This window comes from Pan paniscus, chromosome 10 (genome assembly GCF_029289425.2).
Source record: "Pan paniscus chromosome 10, NHGRI_mPanPan1-v2.0_pri, whole genome shotgun sequence".
NCBI lineage: Eukaryota > Metazoa > Chordata > Mammalia > Primates > Hominidae > Pan > Pan paniscus.
In genome coordinates, this window is record NC_073259.2 from 52,221,347 (window position 1) to 52,247,095 (window position 25,749).

Below are 25,749 nucleotides of genomic sequence, written 5' to 3' on the forward strand. Positions count from 1 at the left end.
CCGACTAGACCATCGTTAAGACTAGAAACGACCAAGAGAGGGCAGATGCAGAGTGCAGTGAAGACAGGGAGGGGCAACATCTGGGAGGAAAAGTGGGCTCCAGGAAAAACAGAGAACTTATGCCCTGACTCCCAGATGCCATCAATTACAAGTAGACTGCATTGGGCCCCAGGGAACACAGTGCTGGAGGCTATGGGGGCCTCTGCATCTTGTTTCTACTAGGTTTTGTTCATCATCACAAGCAACACAGAGCTCACATTTTGGGGAATGATGGGCAGAATAAAGCTAAGCCTGCTCCTTTTCTATCACGTTTTCCATGTTCTCAAAGCTATCAAATCAAGAGTTTTCCTGAGATATAGTGCCCAAGGGTTTAAGATTCCCATTATTCTGAAAGTGAGAGTGTTCTGGTCTCTGACTTAATGTTTATGAGTCCTTAGGTGTTACTGATACTGATTTCCTCATCGCCAGCTCCTGGGTCTGGACTCTTGGCCTCATTTAATACTGGTGTAAAGCTGCCTCACAATAGCTTCAAGTACCTTGGGCTCCTATTTTTGATTTTAGTTTTCTACTTCCATTTTCTGATTATAAAAGTAACAAATATTCATTGCCCGAAAGTTCATAAAAATGTAACATCGAGGCAAAAAATACCCATAATCTTACCAGTGAGAGACAAGCAGTGTTGGTAGATAGCCATCTGGTACTTTCTCTCTGATTTTATTTTTTCATAAATCAAGATTATTTGTGATTCAATTTTGTATCCTGCTTCCCTCCCACTTAATCTTATGCCATGCCTTTTTCCATGTTATTAAAGAGTCTTTAGAAACATAATTTTTAGTGGCTGCCTCATATGTTAAAGATGGAAGTATTGTAATTTACTTAGCTGTTCAATTTCCTCTTAACCATATTTGTTCTTTTCCTAATCTGAATGTCTTTCTTTTTGGTGAAGACAGGGGCTGTTAAGGACTCTTGTTTCTTATTCATATATTACTATTACACAGTTTTTCTCAAGAAGTGGGCTCATTCCTTCCATTTTCATTGATTTATTGAGCATGGTTAGCCTTTGTGTTGTCTTAGCATTTTCTCCTAAGCTTTAGCTCACGGTGCTATTTAACTTTCCTGTCCTAATCTTACCGATGCTACTCACTTGCCCTTCATTCTATCTTTGGTACATGCCCTTTCAAAACATCAATCTATTAGAAATTTCCCTGTATAGAAGCTTGGGATAGTTCCAGTTGGTGCTGAGACACATACTTCTTTGAATAGTTCTGCCTAACCAGCTGAAACTTTCAGTCATTTGCCATGTTACTACTCAAAGTGTTGGGAAATTCAATTTTTGGCCTCTCTTCCTGGCTTGTAGACAGCCCCTTCTCATTTTGTCTTCATGTGGCCTTTTTTCTATGCTTGAGGAGAGAGAGAGAGAGAGAGAGAGGGAGAGAGAGAGAGAGGGAGAGAGAGAGAGGAGGCGAAAGGCAGGAGAGGGGAGGAGAGGGGAGAAGAGGAGAAGGGAGAGGAGAGAGAAGAGATCTGGTGTCTCTTCTCCTTCTTATAGTCACCAGTCCTGTTGGATTAGGGCCCCACCCCTATGACCTTTAAAGAGTTAATTATCTCTTTATTTTATAAATTTAAAAAATTTTATTTTTGAGACTGTCTTGCTCTGTCACCCAGGCTGGAGTGCAGTGGCACACTCTTGGCTCACTGCAACCTCCACCTCCCAGGTTCAAGTGATTCTCCTGGCCAGCCTCTCGAGTAGCTGGGATTATAGGCGTGCGCTCCCACGCTCAACTAATTTTTGTATTTTTAGTGGAGACGGGGTTTCACCATGTTGGCCAGGCTGGTCTCAAACTCCTGACCTCAAGTGATCTGCCCACCTCAGCCTCCCAAAGTGCTGTGATTACAGGTGTGAGCCACTGCATCTGGCCTGCTGGGTCATATGGAAATTCTATTTTTAATTTCTTTAGGAACCTCCATACTGTTTTCCACAATGGCTGCATCAATCTACATTATCACCAACAGTGTACAAGAGTCCCCCTGCCCTTTTTTCATACCTTCTCCAATATTTGTTATCTCTTGACTTTTTGATAATAGCCATCTGAGAAGGTGTGAGGTGATATCTCACAGCGGCTTTGATTTACATTTCCCAGATGATTAATTATATTGAGCACCTTTCATATACTTTTTGGCCACTTCAATGTCTTCTTTGGTGAAATATGTATTCAGGTCCGTTGCCCATTTAAAAAATTGGGTTATTTGTTTTTGTGCTATTGAGTTGTATGAGTTCTTCATAAATTTTGGATATTAACTCCTTATCAGATATATGGTTTGCAAACATTTATCCCAATCTGTAGGTTGCCATTTCATTCCGTTGATTGTCTTCTTTACTGTTCAGCTTTCTAATCTGATGTAGCACCATTTATTTATTTTTGCTTTTGTAACCTTTTTTGAACTTTTGGAGTTATATATTTAAAAAAACAATTATTGCTGAAGTCAGTGTCAAGGGGCTTTTCCCTTACGATCTCTTTTAGGAGCTGTATGTTTTCAGGTGTTTGCGAATAGGGGAGAGAGACTGAACTCAATTTTTCTGAAACAAAAGGTAGGAGAGTTTTTAAACACAGAGTGAGCTAGCAGAAAAGTATTGGTGGACATTGGGGATGGGGGAATTGTCAATGTGATTAGGTCATCACATTGTGTCTGCAAATAGATGCTTATCAAGTTAGGCTCCCATGCTCCCACAGAGACTGAGAGATAGGAGCTCTGTCCTTTCTTGATGATCGTGTTTCAAAAGGATGACTCCCAGGTCCTTGAGAAAGGCATTCCTGGGTTGTGAAACTGGCAGGAGGCTGGGAGAAGATTTACATCTCTAAGGGGCAGAGAAAGAATTTATAATTGCAAATTTTCTAAAGTAAATGCTCCAAGGAAAGGGAAGTCCGGGCTATAGTCAGGAGGAAATCTGTCTAAAGTTGAGTAGAGCTGAAGGGAATGTTAAGGACTTCTTGGTCAGTGTGTGTGTGTGTGTGTGTGTGTGTGTGTTTCTTTTCAACTGACAAGTCTCAATAAAAATTAACAGAGGCCTTTCCTCTTCAGGGCTCATCTGTTGCATTTCTGGGGTTCTGTTGGATGTTAGAGGGTGGGTGGATGGCCCCATGGAGCAGATGGGAGGCAGCAGGGTGAGGAGGCCAGGAGAAACATTCCTAGGTGGAAAGCCTCTGGGATTATGATGGGTCTCTATGTAAACTGCCCATGCTTTGATTCTCTTCCTCCAGTAAAAAAAAAAAAAAAAAAAAAAAAAAAAAATTTAGTTCTTAAATTACACATTTTGTAATTACAAAAAACAAAAATAAACAGATAAAATAATTAATTAAATAATAAATGAAAGAAGGGCAAAAATCATCCCCTTCCCAAATCCCTGCATGATGTGAGTTTAAAAATCAACTGCATACAGGTATCCACCTCCAAGCTCTCCCTCCCTCTTTATAAACAGCGCTGGAAATATCCAGGAGACCTGGCAAAAAATCGAATTTTGCCATACAAATAAACAATAAGCTGCTTCTGCCTGTGAGAACCTGCCATCCTAAAGCACAAAGGAACCAGGCCGGGACAGATGCACACAGACTCCACGCAGTCGCGGGGGCGTTCAGGAGCATTTTCCGTCTACTGATGCTTGAGGGACTGGGCCGGCTGGGCCCGGTGCGCGCAAAGGTGTAGTGCAGGGATGCCAGGTGGGCGTGCTGTCGGCAAGGAGCCCGTAATGGTTGTAGTTAAATTGGGGAAGTGATGAAGGCTAATTAAAAAGCACTTAGGCTTGGAAAACAGGAAGCAGAACTCCGCGGCGGGGAGGCGACAGCGTGGCCGGCCTGGCGCCAGCAAGAGTCAGACTGCTGGGAGGGTGGGGGCCTCGTCGGCATGGGCGCCGGGCCAGCGCTCCCAGCCTGCATCGCCGTGAGCAACGGCGACCCCTGGGCAGGGGCGGAAACGCCCGGCTCTGCAGCCTGCCCAACGCCGCGCTGCTGCTGGTTTCCTCTTCCTTGCAGATTGTGTTCAAACCCATTGCTAATTGTGTCAGTAAACAACAGACACAATTTTCTCTTTGCAGAGAGGTTGGGCAGCGGCGTTTGAACGTTGAGCAAAGCCTTTCCATTCACCTGTAAAATAGAATCAAAGGCTGGACGCCGTGGCTTACGCCTGTAATCCCAACACTTTGGGAGGCCAAGGCGGGAGGATCGCTTGAGCCTAGGAGTTCGGCCTTGGCAACATAGCAAGACTCCTTTTCTATAATACAAAAAAATAAAAAAATTGGCCGTGTGGGCTGGCTCGCACCTGTGGTTCCAGCTGCTCGGGAGGCCAAGGTGGGAGGATCAGCTGAGCCCTGGAGGTGGAGGCTGCAGTGAGCCGAGATCGCACTAATGTACTCCAGCCTGGGTGACAGAGCGAGACCCTGTGTTAAAAAAAAAAAAAAAAGTTTGGTGATGAGGTAGGATTAGAGGTGGTGGCGGCGGTGTCAGAAGCTGTTGGATGATGGTGATGGGGGCGATCACAAAATTCTGACTCTTTGATTCTGAGTTTGGTTAGTATGCTAGCTTTTATTTTTCAAGTCTGATTAGTAGCTGAGTGTGTGCCAACTGATTTCCAGATGCTGACATCCTGTTTCATTAGCTTTTTTTTTTTTTTTTTTTTTTTTTTGAGACGGAGTCTCGCTCTATCGCCCAGGCTGGAGTGTGTGGCGCAATCTCGCATTCACTGCAACCTCTCTCTCCCGGGTTCAAGTGATTCTCCTGCGTCAGCCTTCTGGTAGCTGGGACTGCAGGTCCGCACCACCACGCTGGGCAAATTTTTGTATTTTCAGTGGAGACGGGGTTTCGCCATGTTGGCCAGGCTGGTCTTGAACTCATGGTCTCAAGTGATCCGCCCACCTCAGCCTCCCAAAGTGCTGGGATTACAGGTGTGAGCCACCGCGCCCGGCCTCCAGTAGGTGTTTTGAGGTTTAGGGTGCTGAGTTATGAACTACTAGACTAGTGGGATGCCCTCTTCCTTGGGCACCTTGGAAAATGCTGTCATTGCTAGGTAATTAGAGAATCTACTTGACCAAATTCTCTGTACAAGGCCCAGTCAAAATGATCATATTCTAGTTTTTATGAATACACCAGTGAATTTTAATCTTGTCAAACAAAAAACAAACATGTATTTTTGGGGTATCAACTACATTTCTTTACTAAAAGCTCTGAAGTTAAAGATAAGCAAGCCTTGATTTTCCATTTGGAAATTTACCATTTACATACATGTAGCATCTCGTTGGACAGAGATATAAACCCTGATGTACTTTCAGAAATCCTGTAATACTGTAAAAATGCTGTAAAGACCACGGAGAACATTAAACATACGAATCCAGAAAGTGAAAGTAGATTATGAGGCAGACTTTTAATAAGCATATATTCAAGTAATCTACATGAGGGCAGAGTTTTTGCCCATTGAATTCCCTGCTTTATCCCTAAGTGGGTCTGGAACAATGTCTGGTACGCAAAAGGACTTCAATTAACATTTTTTGAGTAAGTGAACGAAGTCTGTGCTTATCTCTAAGGTAGTTATTTAAGATGCAAGAATCTTATTTCAATAATGGTGTTATCGTTCAAACTATTTTTCAGAAGGAACTTTTCTTTAGGAATTTCCTTTAATACTAGTCCCATTCCTTTACAGCCATACTTTGATTTTTACATCAAATCAATGCATTCTGAGTGAAAGAGTTTACGTGTATTATTTATCAGACATAGAGCCAAATCACTTTCTCAGTTCATTCTCAGAGGCTGAATTTACCATCCTGAAGGTTATTAAAGAATGCCATAGGCGCTAAAGGCAGGTCTTCAAGAGGCATGCCAAAATGTTTGCATTAATAAAGCTTCATTGCAAAAAGTGTCTAACTTCCTGAGATGAATACCTTGAAAGGAATAGAGCTCATCTGATTTTTTCTTGTGTGTTTGATAAAAAATCAATTCCATTACTCATATTTATATTATACTCCTGGAAAGAGCTTAAGTGCTTTTGATTGAGTAAAGAAAGAGGGATAAGGATTGTTTATTCTTTACCACTACTCTTCCAAAGATTTTAAGCTAGCTGAGAATAGAAGCTATTTTTTCCTATTGATTAAATTTCCATTCTCTTATCATTTTATCCATTCCTATTCACTTCCAGAAATTTCAGAATCTTTTATTTCCCCATGCTTTAGAAGTATGTTATATATTTTAAATTTTTTATTTCATATTTAAAAATATTTTGTAGTCTATTTAGATTAAAGAGAGCAGATTCAACATATAGCTATAATCCAAATTCTACTATAATGAAAGTAAATGTTTTTTTTCCCCAGGCATTTCAGTTTCAAACTGTGTATCACTTATGAAAATATGCGTAAAACATACATGTAGAAACGTAATGAATTGTCATAAAATAAATCCTATGTAACCATGATCTAAATTAAGAAAATGTACATTATCAGTATCTTGGAAGTTCTCCTGGCTGCCCGTTCCTAATGAAAGCTCACTCCCTCTCCACTAAAGATAACCAGTATCTTCTTATTTTTGGTGGTGATTACTTTGTTGTACTTTTCCATCCAAGTAGGCATCTATTAACACCATGGATTACTTTTGCTTATTTTTGAACTTTACAGAATTATGCATAAGGTATATCAGAGATTCCTTTCTATCAACATCATGCTTATATGATTTATCCATGTTATTTCTCTTCCTTGCTTAGAATTCCATTGTATAAAAGTTGACCACAGTTGATCTGTTCTACTACTGATGAACATTTGGATTGTTTCCAGGTTTGGTTATTGTGATGTGTGATGCTATGATAGGAACACTTTAGTAGGTGTCTCCTTGTACACATGTGCCTGTATTCCTGTTAGTATATAGCTAGGAGTGGAATGGCTGGCTCATAGGGTATGCAATTTAGACTCCTGACAACACCATAAGACAGTTTCTCTTATTCTGTACCCTTGACAACAGTGGGTATTTTCAGTCTTTAAGATTTTTATATTCTTATGGATCCTGCACATTTGTTCTTCCTTTTCAAAGCTGTTTTCGCTCTTCAGGTCATTTGCATTTCTATATGAAATTTAGGATAGGTTTATCAATTTATACAAAAATATCCTGCTGCAATTTTGAATAGGCATGCAATTAATTTGTAAGTCACTTTCGGGAGAATTAACATTTATTATTGCCATGTATTTTTCTTTTACCTATGTTATAAACTGCATTATACATAGTTATTAGTTTTGTTTTATCAGTCAATTATTTAAAAATATTTATTATTTATTTGCATCAAGATATAATGTACATACCGTAAAATGCATCATTTTAAAATGTATATTTCAGTGGTTTTTAGTATGTTCGTTAGGTTGTGTAATCATCACCACTGTCTAACTCTAGAACATTTTCATCACCCAAAAAAGAAACCCCATACCTATTAGGGTCACTAATTATCTTTTAAAGAGATATAAAAAAAATTATATTTACTAGTATAGGTAACTCTTTCAGTGCTGTTCTTTTGTGTAGATTCATATTTGCATCTGGTATTATTTACCTTCTGCCTGAAGCAAATCCATGCACATTTCTTGTAATGTGTGTCTGCTCGTGATAAGTTTACTCAGCTATTTTACCTTAATTTGTGAAGGCTGTCTTCACTCGGTACAGAATTCTAGGTTAATAATTTTTTCTTTTAGTACTTTTTAAAATATTGATGCACTGTCTTCTTGCCTTGCTCACATTCTTTCCAAAGAGAAATCTGCGGTCAGTCTTAGCTTCGTACGTAAAATATCTTTTAAAAAATCTGACTGCTTTATTTTATTATTTTTTTCTTTTGGAGAGGAAGCCTCACTCTTGTCCCCCAAGCTGGAGTGTGATGGCGCGATCTCGGCTCACTGCAACCTCTGCCTCCCAGGTTCAAGCGATTCTCCTGCCTCAGCCTCCTGAGTAGCTGGGATTACAGGCTCCTGCCACCACGCCCAGCTAATTTTTTTTTTTTTTTCTTGAGACGGAGTCTCGCACTGTCGCCCAGGCTGGTGTGCAGTGGCGCGATCTCAGTTCACTGCAAGCTCCGCCTCCTGGTTTCACGCCATTCTCCTGCCTCAGCCTCCCGAGTAGCTGGGACTACAGGCGCCCGCCACCACGCCCGGCTAATTTTTTTGTATTTTTAGTAGGGACGGAGTTTCACCATGTTGGCCAGGCTGGTCTCGAACTCCTGACCTCAGGTGATCTGCCCGCCTCGGCCTCCCAAAGTGCTGGGATTACAGGTGTGAGACACCACGCCCAGCCCTTATAAATATTATTGAGCTTTGTTCTGGGATGCAATTAAGTTACTGGAAACAGTTGATCCTTTCAAACTTTGGGCATTTTTTAGGCAGGGACAGATTGGCATTTAGTATAGGACAAGTTATTTTCCATTATTGAGGCAAAATCCTTTTGAGTTCTCTACCCAATGCTGTGTCTACTAAGAGGTTTTCAGTTTGACTCATGGGCACAGACACTATTCTGGCCTGTGTGTGAACACTGAATACTGTTTCCTCTAAGCCTTTTGGATGGTTCTTTCCTTGGCCTTGGGTAGTGTCCTTTCATATGTCTGCTGATCGCTACTTTGCTGAACACTATGTAGAAAAGGACCCTCTGCAGATCTCTGGGATTATCTTCGTTCAACTCTTTCTTTTCTGACCCTGTAAACCCTGTTTGTCCTGTTCTCCCTGGGCTCTAAGCTCCATTTCCTCAACTAGAGCAGTCCTCTGGGCTCTGCCTGGCTTTCACCTCCCTGTTCTGTGGTCTACAGACTAAATTCAGGCAATGATAGATGTATCATATTTGATTTTTATCTCTCAGAGACTACTCTTCTTTGTCTGATGTCAACTTTTTTGCAAGCTCCTTTTTCATATACTTTGTCTTTTTATTGTTGTTATATTTGTCTCATTATTCTTTTAGATTTTCTACATATGCAGTCATATTGATTGTAAAAAATAAAAGCTTATTTCTTTCTTTGCAATAGGTAGGTCTTTTATCTCCTGGCTCCACTGCAGTGGTTAGCACCTCCTGTATAATGTTTAATAAAAATATCTGTAATAGGTAATATTTGTCTCATTTGCATCTTAAAGGGACTGCTTTCAGCATTTTACCATTTGATATGGTGGATATTGTTGTTTTTGATAAGTAGGTTTAAGATTAGGAGCATTCCCTTCTATTTCGAGTTTGCAAAGATGTGTATGTGTCTGTGTGTGTGTTAAGTTGTAAATGGATGTTGACTATAATCAAATGCTTTTAATGCAGCTATTGAGATAATGAAATGATATTTCTCCTTTATTAACATGGTGAATTACACTGATTTTTTGGAATAGTAAACCAACCTTATATTCCTGGGATAAATTCAACTGGGCTATGGGGTGTATTTTTCTTTATAAAAAGTTGCTGATTTGGTTAGCTAATAGTTTGCTAAAGGTTTTAACATATGTGTTAAATTGGCCTGTCATTTTCTTTTCACATAATGTCCTTCCTTGTCAGTTTTTTGTAGTAAGGAAAAGCTAGCTACATAAAATGTGTACATAATTGTTCTGTTTTTTAAAAAATTTTCTGAAGGAGTTTGTTTAAAATTGGCATTATTTCTTTCCTAAATATTTAGGAGAATTTGCTGTTTGGTCAGGCATTTTTGCTTTTTTGGGAGAGCAAGGGGAAGGTTTAAAATGCAGATTCCATTTTTAAAATATAAGATTGCTTTGCTTTCTATCCTTCTTGTTTCAGTTACAATAGATAAGTTGTTTTTCTAAGATTTGTACATTTTATATAAATTTTCTAACTTATTGGCATAAAGTAGTGCATAATTTCCTTTTGTTATCTTTTTTATACCTAGGTAACATTTGTAGTGATGACTCTCTTTCTATTCTGATACTTGTTATTTGTATATTTTTTAAAATTAATCAGTCTCACTGGTTTTTGCTCAATCTTACTATATTAGTTCTTTTAGTACCAACTTTTTGCTTTGTGGATCTTCTCTACTGGTTATTTTTTTTCTACTTCATTAATTTCTGCTCTTATATTTATGATTCCTTTCCTTCTGTTATCTTGGTTTTATTTTCTGCTTTTAGGCTTATTGAGATGGAAGCTTACTTGATTTTTAGTTTTTCTTCTTTTCTAAATATGTGTTTAAGATTATATTCCCTCTGAACTCAGCTTTAGTTGCATCCCACAAATTTTGGCAAATGGTATTATTTTTTGTTATCATTCAGCTAAAAATCTACTCTAACTTCATTGTGATTTTTTCCCTTTTACTTATGAGTTATTTAGATGTTTATTACTTAATTTCCATATATTAGGTAATTTTCTGTTTTTTTTTTTATTGATTTCAAGCTTAATTGCACTGTAATCAGAGAACAAACTCAGTATGATATCAGTGCTTTGAAATTTTTTTAGACTTGCTTTACCGCTCAGCATATAGACAAGTTTTGCAGATGATTTGTGTTTTTCAAAGGATTATTTGTTTCACAGTTGTTGGGTGCAGTTTTCAATAAATGTGCATTTGGGCAAATTACAGTCTTCACATTTATTTCATCTTTCTTGATTTCGTGTGGTGTTTCAAAATCACTACTGTGAGTGTAGATTTATATTTCTCCTTGTAGTTTTGTCAAGTTTTGCTTTAAAATTTTTGAGGTAATGTTACATGCATACAAATAGGGAACTGTTTGTCTTTCTGGTGAGTTGATTCTTTTAGAATAAAGTATACCATTTATTTCTATTTTTTCTTTAATAAGCTAACATCAACTTTCTTTGGATTAGTTTTTGCATTGTATTTATTTCACCTCCTTTCGCTCTTTCTGTATTCTTGCAGTTCAGATATATATTGCTTATACTTTTTTTAAAATTCAAATTTGAAAATATTCATCTTTAATTGTAGAACTTATTCATAGACATTTATTGTAATTATTCATGTACTTGGGTTAAAAAACACTTTAGTTTGAACATTTTAGTGTGTGCTTTCTATTTGCCCTACCTCTTTTTTGTCCCTCTTTTTTTCTCTTTTTTTGTCTTTCTTTAGGTTCATATTCTCCCTCTAGTTTGGAAGCTACATATTGTTTTATTAGTCTTTTATTACATATTACAACATACAAGCTTAGATTATAAGAGTCTAATGCTAATTGTTGCTCTTACTCTTTTCTCAGATAATACAAGAAGTTTAGGTCACTTTAACTTTAGTTTTATCAACTTGTCTTCTATTGTTGTCATGAATTAATGCTGCATATATTTGAAACTGTAGAAGACATTATTATGTTTTACAATAGTTTTTATAGTCAGTGTTCACTTGGATATATAAATGTGTTTACCATTTTTTCCAGTTTGCTATTTGTCTTTTAACATTTTTAATAGTATTTTTAAATCTTAGAAATGTTTAATTTTGTTATTGGCTGAATCAGTCATTTTCTTTAGGCCTCTGAGTCTTGCTTGGGAAGGTTTTCCCACACTGAGATTACAGAAATACTGCCCGTATTCTTATTTTTAATATTTAGACTTTTAATTCATCCAGATTTGTTTTCCTCTGGGTGTGAAAGTAAGGATCTGACTTAACATTTTTCCAGGTGGTTAGCAAAATGGCTCAGCCCTAGTAATTGACTATCCTCTTCTTTTGACCTGCAATACAACTTTATTATATAATCATTTCCTTTTAAATATGGGCCTTCTATTTTCTTGCCCCTACTATTTTACTTACCATGATATGCAATAATTAATATGGAACTACTGTGTGACAAAAACATTGTCTTGTAGTCTATAAGGATGGGTCATTATGGTTGAATAGGAATCTGATGGTTCTGGTGTTTTAATCACCAAACGTATATCCTGATAGAGATAAGCAGCAGAGCTCTCTGGAAAAAACTGTGGTGTAGGTGAAAGAGATTGTCCTTTCTCCTTTCTTCTGAACAGCTTTCTAGATCTCTGGGTTTCCAGGGTCTTCAAGTAATCCCAGGCTACACAGGGCTCTTCCCCAGACCAGTTCTCTTAGAGCAATGTCTGTTTCTCTGAATCTATTTTTAAATCATTTCTACAAAATTCTACCTCATAGGGTCTATGTTGGAAATCCTCTGAGAAAATAATTTATACTAGGGCAGTGATGACTGAAGAAGGTTTAATGTAGTCATAGCAAATGTGTGGTATTATAACAATGGGCCTCCTCCTGCACCTAAAGTAAGTGGTCATGGTGTACTTTTCTGCTGATCTTGGACTTGACCTGAGAACTCGTTCCAAAACAACACTCCAGGATTCCTTAAAACTTCATCAGAATTTTCATGTGGGTTGGAATTAGTGTTCCACCCCTAGAATAATGTTTAATTTTCCCAGGAGAAACAGGCACTGAAGAAATGGGCTGTGATGGTGGCTCTGTTAGTTTCCCAAGGCTGCCGCAACAAAGTCCCAAAGACTGCATGGTTTCAAACAACAGGAATGTGTTGACTCACAGTCCGGATGCCAGAAGTCCAAGACCGAGGTGTCTGCAGGGCCATGCTGTCTCAGGGATAATCTTTCCTTGGCTCTTGTAGCTTCTGGTGTTTGCTGGGAATCCTTGGTGTTTTTTGACTGGTAGATGCATCATTCTAGTCATATGGCTGTCTTCTCCCTGTGTGTCTTCGCACTCTCTTCCCTCTGTGTGTGTTCAAATTTCCCATTTTTATAAGGAAATCAGTCATATAGGATTCGGGCCCACTTTAATGACCTCATTTTAACCTGATTACATTTGTAAAGACACGGTTTCCAAAATAGTCACATTCTAAGGGACTGCAACATGAATTTTTTGGGGGAGCGGTGGAGGGGGAGAGACACAGTTCAACCCATCATAGTGACACTCAAAGTTGTAGGTGAAAACCTGTTTATCTATGTTTAAGAGCAGTACTGTTAGAGTCAATCAGTCCTGTACTAAAACACAATATCGCTTGACAGTGGAAAAGCATTGAAGATAGTCATTATCATTTGTGTGGTTAAAGAGATTCTGGGCTGAGAGGCACAATGCAGAATTAAACTCTTGGAAGCATCCTGAGGACTTAACAGGATTATTCATATTTGCTGTTATTTAGTTCTATTTTAAAGAGATATGGAGGCAATGTGTATGCCTCACTAAATTATCCTTATGTCTTTCACTGCAGATACAGCAATGCAAACAAGAGCTAGGTCTGAATGCATTGTCGCATTTCCAGAACATGTGTTTGTTTGTTTGTTTTTAATGAACCTGGCAAGTATTTGAAGTTATGAAGGAAGAATCTAGTTCTTTTGTATTGACTTTTTGGTATCACAAATTATAGGTCAACTGAAATTTATCAGCACAGGTTCAGCAAGCTTCAGGTGTGATTTGAGTTCATCTATGTGAAATGAACAAAGTCAGAAAGTAAATTATGAGGTAAGAAATAGTACTTACTAGGCATTGCGAGATCTATTTGGTCAGCAACTTAGTTGATTCATGGTTAAAAAAACATATTAGACTGTGCTTTATGAGGGATTAGCTTCTTACTGCTTATATGAAGTAGGCATAATCTAATTTTATTATTAGTGCAGAACAAATGTGCTAAGGCTTGAAAGGTGTGCTAACCCAGATATGGATGAAAACTGTTCTTGAGGTTGAAATCGTTTGCTGTTATTTGGGAAAAGGTTTCAAGTAATTAGTCAGACACCTGGGTGATGCCACCCAGCTATTTACAGTTTCTCTAGTAGTTAAAAATAAATTCAATATTGTTTCTTTATTAAGGAAATCAGGATAGAAAGGCTGCCCTGTGTTAGCCACATTAATATAGTTATAAATGAGATTAACTGAACACACTTATTGAACTCTCATTAGATGCTAGGTTCTTTGTCAAGGGCTTTACGTGGATTATTTTATTTAATTCTCGAAATTGACAACTGAGGTATATTTTTATTCCAGTTTACAGGGAAAATAAGAAATTTCACTAAGGCCACCACTGGTAAGTTGTGGACTTATGGACAGTCTCTTAACTACAACAGGACAGCGATGTCTCTTATTCTGCAGGTGATTTGCTATGGCAACTAACTAAAAAAATTGTTTGATTTGTAGCAGGCTTGGAGACTATATGGCATGGGTGAGTGTGCGCACTTTGGAGTTACACAGTTCTAAGTTTAAATTTCAGTGCCATCTCTTGTGCAAAATTCTTAATCTACATGAACCTCAGATTTCTCATTTTTTTAATTAAAAAAATTTTTTTTCTGTCAACTTTGCAGAGAAGTAAGATTTCTTATTTTAAAATGAGGGCAATGATGCCTCTCTTGCAGAATTGTGAGGATTCAATCAGATTATAATTGTAAAGTGATTTTAAAAAGTTTGCAACAAAATCTTTCCTATTCTTTCTCTCAAATTCTTTTTTTTGGCTGCATGATTATGTGATCTGATTTCCATCATTTTAAATTAAAACCCATTTCCAGTTGAAAGAAAAGTTGGCGAGCTAAATCTCTTTTCTGTCCCATCACTGTAGAAGAGAGAACTGTCAAGATTGTTCAGCATTTTAAATAAAACCACCTTTTTGTAGGAGAGAGATTAGCGTAAGATATGTTAAAAGAAAGGTCATAAATATTCTAAAAGCAAATAGGCGCAGAGCTCTTGTTCTGGGGAGCTACGTTAGGTTTCTTAATTTTGTAGGAGAGGAGCCTTATATTATTTCCTTCTCCTTTTAATCTTAATCTGCACATATTTCAGAAGGGTCATTCACTGGCCTTTTTTAGCCAGTCCTGCCTGATTAGACAGAAATTAAGTTTGGTTTTGTTTGACAACCTCAGGACAGCCAGAAAGATAGGGAAAAGGAGCCCACAGATTCTTGCTTTAAGTTTACAAAACTTTGTAGTTCTGCTTAAACATTTAGGTTAACAATAGGGAAGATTTAAAAATAACTTTAGATTTTCTAGTGTTCAAAGTCTTTACTGAAGCCATGTATTCTGAAAAAGTTATCACTTTATAATTAAAAGTATCAAGCCTGGCTGCAACCTTTAAAAAACAAACTTTACATGGGTTACAATTTTTGTTTTAGTAGCATAAAAACGAGTGGATTGCCTTAGATATGTCTATCACGTAGTGTTCTGTAATTTTTCTTCCCTGTAGAGTTATTATGTTTGCATGCTTACTAGTTCTGTTGTTTGACTTACAGATACCTATCTTTGGTTTCAAAATGTGTGTGTAAGCATTGCTAGGTGGTGCTAACCATCTATAATTATCTCTGTTTCTTAATAAAGAAATGGTATTGAATGGTCAACAATTAATTGTTTAGCAACATAGGATTTTCAAGCAAGCTGCTGCTTTTTAGAATCAGGGAAAGGAAAATGTATCCATGTACTTGGTCTATCATTGGGGCAGAATTTTACTACCCATAGCTCTTCTTAACAACAATGGATGCCAGCAGGTTTATGACTTTATCTCTAGAGTTATTGCCCCAAGAAATAGTATTTCAAATGCAGCTATCTCTGTGAGATATCTCTATAGAGACTCTCTTTTACTTTGTGCTTTGAAATGTATATTATTAATGTACCAACCCCTCTTATCACTAATGCTGTCAGTGACGTAGACAGCAGAGGTGTAAGGTATATCAGTTAAAATTTTAAAAAACTAAAATATTGAATGAAAACAGTGAAGTCTGCTGGAAATCATACCAACATCTGGTGCTCAAACATTTTTCAATATCTATATATTGCCAGAAAATAAGAAATGTTTGAGATCATCTATAGTGTCTTTTGGTTTGGTAGAGGAATTTTTCAGCCAAAGACAGTAATATAAATGCCAAACATTTTCTAAGTTGTCTTAGGATCTGTGAAAGTCTCAACTTAGACTTGTACAAACAAGCACTATTTTCTCCAACATACATTGCTTGAGAAGTGCATTTTGAAAAAAAGTATGCTACAAACCGACATGTTGGAGTAAACATGTGAAAATGATGCATGTAGCAGAGTTACAGTTTTGTTCTGCTCGACACTTGACATATAATTTTCAGTAATCTTCTAGCGATTAACCTCTGATGTTTCTTAACAAGGTCTACTAATCTGAATCTTTTTTTGGGTGCCTTGGAGTTGTAGGTTATTGTTTTTAGACACTTGGAATTACTGCTGTTCTTCTGAGGCCTGTCTGAAGAGGGGCTGGCTTTGTTAATTTCTAATGCAGCAGCAGTAAGAACAATATTTAGCACTTATGAGGCTCCACTTCTCAGTTTCAAAGCACTTTACAAATATCAATTAATTGCGTTGAATGGGGAGCTCTGCAGCTGCTGAGTGAAAAAAGAGCACACAGTGATTGGCTCATTATCATTTACAGCTGTTGAAAAATGTTCTTCAAAGAAATAATTACAGATTTTCATATATATTTAAAGAAAAAAGGAGCAGGCAGGAGGCTACTAAGGGTCTTCTTTAACAAATGACTCTTGTCTTTCCATTCTGTTTCGAGAGCAGCAGCTTTATTGCGAATAATTATCCTCTCCTGGACAAAAAGAAAAAAAGCGCTGCAACAGCCCCTTCCCTAAGAAAATGCAAGACAGTAAATCCTCTTCTGAAAAATAATCTCAATTTCACCAATTTTGATTTGTTTAGAATTTTTGTTTCTTAGTGGTTGGACTGCTGCTGGACTTTGCCTAATGCAGCCTTATTTAACGTCTGATCCAATGTTGGCTTTGTCCAGCTTTAATTATGCATGAAAACAGAACAAGTAGACAATAACGGATAGTGCTTCTCACTTTGTTTCCAACAGAGCTTTATCACCATATGGGCGCCAAAAGAAACTATCTGAACTGTCTCCCTGTCACCAGGAAGAGATACAGGCAGTCCTGGCCATAGAAACAGATTTCCGTTTCTTTTCTTTTTCATTCTTTTTTCTTTTCTTTTTTTTCCCCCTTCTCTTCTTTTTCATAATGTGAATCTCCTGGTCGAGCAGATAAGCTGCTAATTCTATTAATTTTCTTATCAAAATCAGCAAGGGAAGCGAAGCTTCCAATTTAGTGATTTATTATCCTGAGCAAGCTGTGCGGAGTATGCCTTTCATATTCTGTAATTGGCACTAAAGGGGAAGAGACTTTCAAGGGAGATGCACTCAGCAAACCGTTTCCATTTCAATTGACTATTGAGCAAACAAATGGAGTGTCCTTTCATTGGCTTAAATCATTTAAAGTGATAAAGCTAGCAATTCTGCATTTGAATGTATGCCAGTGGATATCTGTGTGTGAGATGCTGACCCCTAAGACATTAAAATATGAGCATAATAACATCTCTCTATAGGATTTGCCATCAATAAAACATCCAAGTGCAATACGTTAATTGACATGCAAAAGGCCAAAATTGATCACACATGTAATCTGACCCTTATTATTATACCGCCCCCAAAGGCCTTTGAAATCAACATCTTTCCTTTGCATACTGAGTATTGAATATTTTGGTATATGAAAGTTGGCTGCATAAGCAGTGGACTCTGATGTTTTAACACTGTTTATTTTAGTCTCAAAGGCAGGAACATTATCAGTTTGAAAGGAAAGAAAGTGGTGAGGAGTTGGATGCCAGGAGTGAGTGGGACTGATTGAGATATAGAAGGAAGACTAGGTTTCAGGTGGGAAAAAAAGTTGCTTTCTGTTTAGTGTCATTTGAAAAGCTAGGGAAGGCTCCTCTGCTCCAAATATTATCCTCAGTAAAATAGGAACTTGAATTGTAGGTATCCATTTCTTTTTATTTAAGACCACAATTTTTTAAAGTAAATTTTGTATAATAATTGCCACCAACTAGTTTAATGGTTGCAAATCATGCTGCCTACATTGCTTTACTTAAATCTAAGAGCAAGGCACTAGTGCCCCCATTATACAGATAGTGCTTAGAGAAACTTGAGAGTTTAAGTATCATACTTAATGCTTAGATGCTTGAGAGGTTAAGTAACTTGTCTGATTTTACTTGGTTAGAGTGTTCAAGCTGGGAGTTGAATTCAGCACCATGAGATACGAAACTGTTGTTTTCTAATCACTGTATTAGTCTTCCTCTAGCCTTGTGTTTCTGGGAGAAATAGTATCCTTAGCCCTTAAATCTTAAATATAAATCACGCCTTGAATTGCACCATACCCAAACCCTTGAATTAGGTTTTGGTACTAAAAACTTCAAAGATAATTTATTTTAAAAATTGAATCCTTTTTTTTCTCATGATATATTTCATGAGAATGATGATATTTTGACAATTTGGAAATTCCCTCCTAATTCTTTGGGATGTTTTCCCCTTGCATTTCCTGGGAGGAACAAGGTAGGGGACGATTTTCCCTTGTAGAGAGTGCTGTCTATAGTGCCGATGGCTGGGAAATGTACTATAGGAGTGTGCACAATGATTTAGACATTTGTTTGGGCTTTTAATCTTTTCTCATCTACACGTACCACCAAAATAAAAACCAGTGAAGTATGTACTCTATAAATCTGCTTGTTCTCTCACTCCTCAGAAATATTTCAGAAAGAACTTGACACTTGTAATCAGAGCTGGGCTTAGATGCAGCCTCCTGTTGAGTCAGCGATCCCGCCTCTCTTTGTTTCCTATTTTAAATAGCACAAAAATAGTACGGGCCAGAGGTTATGGGCTGGGGAAGCGCTGCTGTTGGAAGAATGTAAAATCTACTTATGTACAATGAGTTTCCCCCGACTTCAAGTGTGTGGATTATTGAGTTAAGAGAAGAACAAGTTGAGAAGACAGTTAGAAAGCGTTGTGCATTAGACAGGTGGGGAGAAGCTGCTGGGCTTCACGTGGGGCACAGCAAAAAGACAGATGGACTGTGGTGATGATGCAGTGCAAATGCTTGGAGAATATAGTTGCAAAAGACCTCAGGAGATTATTTGCAAACAGAAGTGGCTTGACAGTAATTAGTAAGATTTCAGTTTAAAAAAAAGACTATGTTGGAACTTATTAAGAGAAAAGAGGAAAAGCAGATAATAATTATCACGGGATAATTCTCTGGGATGCTGGGAGATGTGCAGTATGTGAGAATAAAACCAATAGCCCAACGTGGGGAAAGGAAAGAGGGAAAAGTGAACCAAAGAAATGGGGACAAAATAAAACTATACTTGTGACAATTCTATTTATGAAACACTCTGTGTCATGTAACTGTGCTATGAGCTTTCCATATATTACCTCCTAAGATTATTTCCATTTTTTTGCATAAAGAAATTGTCTAGCTCTCATTCTATGCTCTATATTGTTTTAATAATAATTAAGGACATAATAAATGTGATATCCTAGAATTTTTGATTTTTTTTTTTTAGTGGAATACAAGCTATAAAAGCATGGATACTGTGAATTAACAAGAAGTATGTATGGGACAAAAAAGTTTGAGAATACCTGATGCAATACTGAACCTGGTTTCAATACCTGGTTTCAATAATGAACTAAGATGTTATAAACTCTGGTTACTAATAGTATAGTTTCAGTGAAGTCACAGTAATTTTCTGATCTTCAATATAAGATGGAATAAAACATCTTCTATTTACAATATTTCAAAAGTAAATTAAAACTGGCATTATAAAGACAAAGCCTAATTTTGAAAAAGGCATTTTCTGAGACAAGTTATTTGTATTTTAAAGTGACCATATATATGTTTTTTAAGGTTGCTTGATGCTTTATAAAGCTATCTAGGATAAAACTAGAACTTTGTTCTTCATCTCCTTCCAAGTTTTCACCTGTATCTTCTGTGTACAAAGGTGACTTTGACTTCAAAGGGCAATGGGAATTGAATCTGGTATGAAAATGGGATGAGGAAATATATGGTCTTTCAGGAAAAGGTCATTACATACTGTACAGAAGCTCAACTTTTATTTTGATTAAATACTTTTTTTCAGTGCGATTTACTAGCTAATTACTTCCTCAGCTTTGTGGCTTTGCAAGACTTACCTGATCTATCATGTCTACTGAAGGACTTAGAAGCCTCAAGGTTTGTGTGCTTTTATGTAAAATTATTAATATTAATAATAATTAACTATAAATGGTAAGTAGGGTGGGCCAGACGGCCTTTTCTTCTTTCAAAAACATCTTTATGTTCTTAGTTATTCAGAAGGTAGAGGTGATAATACAAAGACACAAGTGACATTTTAAATTAAATTATTGATTTTGGAATGAAGCTTAAATAATTTACTCAACAAGGGGACTGACTTTCACCTGTACCAGACTGAAAGCTCTAAATACCATCTGCTTATATCAAAGTAAAACTTTTTGTCTGTTTGTAGTCATGCTGAGTTTGGGGCTCCTATTGGCCTCATTTTTAAGAACCTCGCCCATTAATCATTAGTATTAGTTGGTACCACTGGTAATTAGTCTTTTAAGTTGCAACCAGATGGAATGTATAAATTATTAGAAGTTTCCTGCCAGGCGTAAGTGTAGATGATTCATGGGCCTATGGCATTTCTCTGTGCTCTGTTCCTGATAGGAAAATGTAAAGAGTATACAGTTGGAAAGACTAACCTTCACACTTTGTCTTGATTTCAACAATTGCTGACTGTTACTTCTGGTGTATCTAGAGACACAACAGGCTGAGTTCTTTTAAAGTTATTTTTAGACTTATTTTTACATTTTAAAATTATCCACCACTTCTTTTGGTTCCCTGTTTGATTCTTCTTTCTTTAATATCAGTAGCATGTCACTCCAGAAGCAGTCTTGTCTGCAGGAAATGTAATATTGCCAGGAATCTCCTTGCTGTGGCCAGTGGTAGGGGAGTTGAGGGTAGAGAGAGTGGGAGGGGCGACCAGATTCAATTTTTCTCAATGGGAACTTAACCTCAAATATATGTGTCCTCTAGTTGTAATCCTAAGCTCAGGCACATGTGATCTGGCATATAGATTAAAGGAAAGAAAGTTGGCCATGAGGCTTACACTCATTTTCTTGTGCCTTTTTCTTGTTGTTCACTTTCCTGGCAAAACCCTCCTCCTAGATAAACCCTAGTAGTCACCTACATTTGTCCATGCCTATATTCAAGCAGTGAAGCATTTCTGGAGAAAGTGAGATAAAATATTGGTAGGAGTATAAATTTATGATTACGATGTAATTTTGATGTGTAAATTAGACAGAAACCCAACTTAAGCTAGCTTAAGCAAAAATAGAAATTTATTGGCTTATGTAAGTAGAAAGTTAAAAGAGTGGTCAAGCTTCAGACATGGCTGGGTCTAGACATTCAAACAGTATCATCAGGGCTCTGTTTTTCTCTCCAGCTTGATGACAAGATGACATTGAGCAGCCTTAACTAACCTTACATTATCTTTATACTTTTTTTTGAGATGGAGTTTTACTCCTGTTGCCTAGGCTGGAGTGCAGTGGCGTGATCTCAGCTCGCTGCAACCTCCACCTCCCAGGTTCAAGTGATTCTCCTGCCTCAGCCTCCCAAGTAGCTGGGATAACAGGTGCCTGCCACCATGCCCTGCTATTTTTTTTTTTTGTATTTTTGGGAGAGATGGGTTTTCATCATATTGGCCAGGCTGGTCTCGAACTCCTGACCTCAGGTGATCCACCCATCTCGGCCTCCCAAAGTGCTGGGATTACAGGTGTGAGCCACCACGCTTGGCTTCTTTATACTTTTAATACCAGTGAGAGGGAAAGAACATCCTTTGTGATAATGGTAATGAAATATTCAGGCCTGACTTGGAATGGCCCAGCTTGGGTCACGTGCTTATCCCCTGTATTAGTTCATTCTTATGCTGCTAATAAAGACTTATCTAAGGCTGGGTAATTTATAAAGGAAAGAGGGTTAATTGGCTCACAGTTCAGCATGGCTGGGGAGGCCTCAGGAAACTTACTTACAATCATGGTGGAAGGGGAAACAAATATGTCCTTCTTTACATGGCGGCAAGAAGGAGAAGTGGAGAGCTAAAGTGGGGGTGGTGGGGAGCCCCTTATGAAACCATCAGATTTTGTGAGAACTCACTATCACAAGAACAGCCTGGAGGTAACCAACCCCATGATTCAATCACTTCCCACCAGGTCCCTCCCATGACACATGGGGATTATGGGAACTACAATTCAAGATGAGATTTGGGTGGGGACACAGCAAAACCATATCATCCCTGGACCAATAACTCAAGTCTTTGTCCTATGTCTAAGTGTAGCATCACAGTCCAGGCTAGATCCACTTAAATCTCATGGGCTTAGCAGGCATAAAATAGAGTGGGGAAGGGGAACATTCATGTCAATATTGAAACTCAAGGGTGTTCTCAAAGCTGCATGACACTCCTACTACAACCTTCTGATCTGAGTTGCACTTCCATTCCTAACAGCAAATATTTCAAACCGTCTTCACTGCTATCTCTGAACTCTCCCCCACCTCATCCCAACTTTTTCTCTGATGCTTGACATGAATAACTTTTCCTTCTATCTTACAAAGAAAGTTGAAGTGAACTGATGGAAAGCCCCACCATCAATTTCCTGCTGCCCAACAATTATGCAAATGCGAAGGCTTCTATTTGCATCCATCCTCTTCTCTTTTGTTACACCGGAACAGGGGCTTCTCTGTCTATTTATGGCCAGTGCCATTGTCTGTGCCTTTTCCTGCCTTCTAACTCTAACCCTCTCTTTATTTATTTCATGCACATCGTACTGCATTCTGCTACCTGGAATTTACATTCCTTCCTACATTCCCATTCTCATTCTCCTTTATCTTTTAATAAAACTCTCAATTGGTCATATATTCCTTATCCAATTTCTGTCTTAAAGCTTTCCTTCTTTCAAAACCAAACTTCTTATGAATGATAACAATCCTTGCTATCTCCATTTTCTCACTTCCCACTTACTTCTCAACCCACTCCAGTCTAGCTTTGGTCAAAACAGCAAACCCTCTTATGTCCCTTCTGCTTTAAACTCTTCAATGTTAGTGCATTGCTCTTAGGATAAACATCCAAATTCTCAAAATGACTTAGAAGGCTCTAGACAGTCTGGTTCCTAGGGAGATTTCCAGCCACATCTTGCACCACACTTTTCATTTCACATAACCATCTTCTTTCGGTTTCTCACATGTATTGCAGTCCACCCTTTGTATCTGTGGGTTCCATGCTGCTAGATTCAACCAATGGCAGACTGAAAATAATCGGGCAAAAAAGCATCTGTACTGAATATGTAGACTTTTTTTTTCTTGTCGTTATTTCCTAAACAATATAGTATTACAACTATTTACATTGTATTATGTATTGTAAGTAATCTAGAGATGATTTAAAGTATATAGGAGATTGTGCATAGGTTATTTGCAAATACCACACTATTTTACATTAGAGACTTGAGCATCCTTGGATTTTGGTATCCTTGAGGAGTCTTGGAACCAATCTTCCACAATACTGAGGGATAATCATATATCACATTTCTGGCAAGAACTAGCTGGTGCGTTCAAACAGTGTAACTCAGGAGAGTTTATGAGGGACTATTTACAAGGATATGGGAAGGGTTAAGGAAAGTCAATAGGAGATGATGAAGCATCTGACAGCTTAGTTACAAAGAACGTAGGTCCCTGTAGATACAAGACGCAGGAATAATTACAGATCCCTCAGATGCCGCTAGCTGTAGCTATAAGATAAAGCTTTTTGAGTGACTACCCAACTGGAACTATGTCTTAGAAAGAAGATCACAGCTATAGCCAACCCAAGGCCCATCAGGAAAATAAATACCTTAAACAATTGACTAAAAGTAATAAGAAGCCAGAGGGCCAAGTATATGGTTGATAGCTAGAGGTTAACCTTTTGGGGTGCAAGGCAGGGTAAAGAAGGGTAGAGAGTGGATTAGGAAAAGCAACAGATAATTTCCAGCTCATTCTTACCAGAGCAGTTTTGTACATGCTGTTCCTCTGTTTGGATGCTGTTTTTGAAGGCTGGTCATCTTCAACTAGTTCATTCTTTTTCATCCTTCAAACCTCAGATTCATGTGTCTTGTTTTGTATAGAAGCTATCTTTAACCAACTAATAGGCCAAGATCCTTCATTATGGAGCTGGATTCTCTCCTTCTCAGCACTGATATCAGTTTGTAATCATCCTGCTATTAGTGTGATAATTTAATCAATGTATGTGTCCTCCCTATGGCTCTATATTCCACGTGACTGGGGATTATGCCGGATTTAACTCATAGTGGAATCCCTAGGCACTAACACACAACATCTGGTATATAGTAGGAACTCACTAAATTCCTGCTGAATAAGTACATATACTGAAAATGTATGCTATAGTCTGAATGCTCGTGTCCTGCACCAAATTCATATGTTGAAGTCCTAACCCTTGAAGTGATAATATTAAGAGGTGGAGCCTTGGGAAGTGATTAGAAGATGACAGTGGAATCCTCATAAATGGGATTAGTACTCTTATAACAGAGACCCAAGGGAGCTTGTTTACTTCTTCCACCAAGTAAGAGTGCAGCGCGAAGACACTGTCTGTGAGGAAAGGGCCCTTACTAGTCACCAAATCTGGTGGTGTCTTGATCTTAGCTTTCCCAGTCTCCAAAACTGTGAGAAATACATTCCTGTTGTTTATAAGCCACCCAGTCTAAGGTATTTTGTTATAGCAACCTGAATGGACTAAGACACAATGTAGCATGCTCAGTGGCTTGAGCTCTGGGGTCACCTTCTGTCCAGAGGCTGACTGGGCAGTGCCCATCACCACAAGGGCCTAGATGGGCTGAGCACAAGTTTCCTAGCTCTGTAGCTTTTTGTTCTTCATGCTTCCCTTGCTATCAAGGAGGCTGGCTCCTCTCTCCAGGAATTCCAGGAGTTGCTCTTGTTGCCAGGGCTCTGGCCAGGCAGGGTCCAGTGTTGCAGCTCAAGAAAAGTCCCCAGGATCTTCTCATTGCTTGTTCATGTTTCTGCAACATCACTGTGTTTCGATGAAGGTCAGGACTGCTGGAAGCTGTCCTGTCAACCTTCTCTGCTTGGACCTAGGCAGAAGGCTTGCTGGAAGATCTTAGGGTTCTCACTGATATTGAAGTGAAGAGAAAAGTATGTATTCTCCAGAATATGCTAGGAGCGGCCATGGTGCAAGTTCATCTTCACAGCCAATTTAGCCTATTGGTCACTGTCCGTGACATGATAAAAATGTTCATCTCCAATGTTAGTCCACAGCTGGTGAAGCACTGGCAATAGGTTTTGCAGGGAGACATTATTCTTGCAGCTGCAATACCCCCTTTTCGCCAGTACCCCTCACCCAGCTGGTTTCAGGCTTCCACCAGCTCAGGCTCCAGCTTCATAGCCTTTGATAGAAACTCCTCAGCCTTAGAGACACAGTCAGGAGTAATGTTCAGTGCCTTCCCAGTCAGCATCTTCACTGCACTTTGCCCTGGATTAAACCCACGACTTCCTCCATCTGCCACAGGGTCTTCAACATCTCCTCCAGGGGCTTCTGTGTCTCCTCCTGCACATCCTATTGCTTCCCCCCAGCATCCTCAACACTATGTGTCTTGAAATTGCAGTCTTGAAATGAATAGAGCAGTTCCTGCAGTTTCTGTGAGATCTGCCTGACTTCTTCCTTTTCATTAGCCATCATTTCCCAGCTATCATCATTAATTAGTTAATATGCAATCTGGTAAGTGCAGTGATTAGAAATGGATTTTTCTGTGAAGTTAATGAAGCTTAAGCTTCAGAACTCTCACTCCCTGGGCCTGTTCCAAGGCCCTGGCAAGTTGTTCACATGGTCATATGTTTTTGTAAAATATGCAAATGTTAGCTGTTTTAATCACACTCAAGTAAAAGCGTGCTTTCTCTCTACTCTGACTTCCCATGAATCTCACTTCTGCTTGTGTTAAATA

General features: G+C 38.3%; 1 pseudogene; it reads right to left on the reverse strand.

Annotated features, from left to right (window-relative positions):
* Window positions 1–3,782: 3,782 nt before the first annotated feature.
* LOC100985278 (tetratricopeptide repeat protein 5-like) lies at window positions 3,783–25,487 on the reverse strand (annotated as a pseudogene).
* Window positions 25,488–25,749: the final 262 nt, after the last annotated feature.